The sequence below is a fragment of the Callospermophilus lateralis genome, chromosome 1 (genome assembly GCF_048772815.1).
Source record: "Callospermophilus lateralis isolate mCalLat2 chromosome 1, mCalLat2.hap1, whole genome shotgun sequence".
Taxonomy (NCBI): domain Eukaryota; kingdom Metazoa; phylum Chordata; class Mammalia; order Rodentia; family Sciuridae; genus Callospermophilus; species Callospermophilus lateralis.
In genome coordinates this window covers 219,663,253-219,666,082 of record NC_135305.1, presented here as the reverse complement: position 1 = coordinate 219,666,082, position 2,830 = coordinate 219,663,253, and positions in this window count along the sequence as shown.

Sequence of the window (2,830 nt, the reverse complement as noted above, 5' to 3'; positions counted from 1 at the left end):
ACGGAGCTGAATTCTCTGCCTGAGAACTTGGGTCTGGTGCAGCTCCCTGTCCTTCCATAAGATCCCAAGAAGGCCACCATCAACCAGATACTCACTGCCACCTCTGGGGGTCCCAGGGGCATGGAGGTGCAGCTACCCCAGGGCAAGGTCACCCCCTTCCACCCTGGGCGGTGCTCAGCCAGCTGCTCACATCTGGCTTACACACTAGGCAAACTAAGCACAGGGAGCCGCGGACTTGCTTAAGGTCAGGAGGTGGGAAGGGAGCTTGTGCTGCAGCCCCTGCTCAAAGCCACCTGGAGACTCCCTGGGGCCAGTGAAGGAGGTCTGGGTGGGGGTGTAAATTCCCACAGGCTTCCCAAGGGTCAGCCTAGGTGAGATCACTGTCCCCTCAGGAGCTACACAGGAACAGGGTACCTCTCCAAGAGAGGCTGGAGGACCTGTGTCCCACACCCCAGAAACAGCCACAAAGTCCACATGTGGTCAGCCTCCACTGCCCTCAGGGACGCACCCAAGTGGAGCTCAGTCCTGACGCAGAAGTAAGGGGTGGTGGGGGCCAAAGAAGCACTGTGGGTACACTAGAGAAGAAACTGGTAAGGCACAGAGGAGGGACAGAGGACAGGCCATCAGGAAAAATAGAGGGACAAGATCCAAGAGAAGAGAAATAGCTGGGTAAAGTGGAGGAGTGAAGGGTCCTGAGGGTCAAGACTGGGTGGAGGCAGAAAGTGAGGCTCATGTTTTCTCTCCTGTATGGAAGCTGCAGGGGGAACGCGGGGACCCCATGGAGACAAGTGGAGGATGGGAGGGAAAGGGGCAGTACTGGGCGTTGAAACTGACCAAATTAGGTTATGTGCATGTGTGACCATACCATAACCCGCTACTGTAAAATTATGACCATCGAGAAGGAGACGGCTGAGGGGCACAGTGAGGAGGGACGGAGCCCTTATCTTTGGTGCTTCTCAGCAAATAGGGGAGACGGGAGAGAGGAGAGGGCTCCGTGTCTCCACCGAGGGTGGCAACAGACTACGAGATCAGACAGTGGTGAGACACCAGGAAAAGGAGCCCGAAGCAGCACAGGAATGAGACAGCAAGCAGGGAAAGAGAAGGAGCCAGAGGAGGCAGAGAAGGAGAGGCCCTGGGGAGAGCTTGATGATTATGGAGGCTGAGAACAAGAGAAGAGCCAGAGAGAGGAAAGGAAAGAAGAAGGGATGATCAAATCGGGACGTGAACAGCAGATCACTGAGAAGAGAGGGCTGGGGTGGCTGGGTGGTAGAGCATCTGTCTAGCAGTGGCAGAGCCCTGGGCTCCGTCCTCAGCACAGAGGGCAGCTGGAATGAAAAGATGAACTGATGTACCCCAGGGGAAACAGCAAATGGCCCTGACACGAAGGACACTCAGCCTTACACAACAAAAAGCAAGTGCAAATCACAGTGACAGTGACATACTGGCAAAACAAACAAACAAACAAAAAAACCATAATAAAGGTTGAGCATCCTTTATCCAGAATTCGAAATGCTCCAAAATCTTTGAGCACCAATGTGATGCCACAAATGGAAAATTCCACATCTGACCTCGCGGGAGGGGTCACAGTCAAAATGTGGGCTCACCGAAAACATTGTATAAGATGACCTTCAGTCATGCATATAAGGTGTATGTGAAACAAATGAATTTCCTATTTAGACATATATCTAATCTCCAAGGTATCTCAGTATGTATCTGCAAATAGTCCCCAATCCAAAAACATCCAAAATCAAACATTTCTGGATCCAGGCATTTCGGATTATGGACATGCAACCAGTACCCGCAAAATGCAGGGTGATGGCGCCCTCTGTTGGTGAGACCTGTAGGAAAGTAGAGCCGCCAAATGGCACGCCCCCTAGAGGAGAACTTGGCAATAACTAGCAATACTGCAAACGTGTTTCCTCTTCTCTCTGAAGATACACTTAGATACTAATGTAGCTACTGTGTTAGTAAGATATTAGTGTTTCTCATACACCTGAAACTCAACAAGAATAGGACAACTAACCTTAGAAACCGAGGACAAAACATACGATGAACACATATAGATGGGAAAACCCATAAACTTATAAAAACACACTAAACCTCACAAATAACCAAGGAAATGGAAAACAAGACCTTAGATGCCATTTTAGATCCACTCAATTGACAACAAATAAATCAGACAAGCCCCTGCTTTGGCGCACATGTGAACTCCCCTGAACCTGGGAAGCTGAGGCCAGAGCATCACAAGTTCAAGACCAGACTGGGAAACTTAGCAGGATCCTGTCTCACAACATAAAAAGGGCTGCGGATGTAGCCCAGTGGTAGAGTGTCCCTGGGTTCAATTCCCAGTACTACCCACCACCACCACCCCCCAAAAAAATCAAATGTTGGAAAGAATGAGGTCAAAAGAATTTACACATCCATTACTGGGAGGAGTTTCAATGGGTACACCACTTTATAAAAGTGACCTTCTATAAAGTTCAAAAATGTTATACAGGGCTAGGGGATGTAGCTTAGTGGTAAAGTGCTTGCTTAGCACATGCAAAGCCTTGAGTTCAGTCCCTAGCACCACAAAAATAATAATAAAAAATAAAAAAGGCAAAGAACTTGAATGGACATCATCCACAAAATATAAATACACACACACACACACACAGCCAACAAACACATGACAAGATATTCAACATCATGAGATATTGGGAAAATGCAGGTCAAAACCAGTGAGCTGGGCACAGTGGCACACACCTATCATCCCACTGACTTGGGAGGCTCAGGCAATAGCAATATCACAATAGCAAGCCCCTGTCTCAAAATAAAAAGAGCTGGGCCT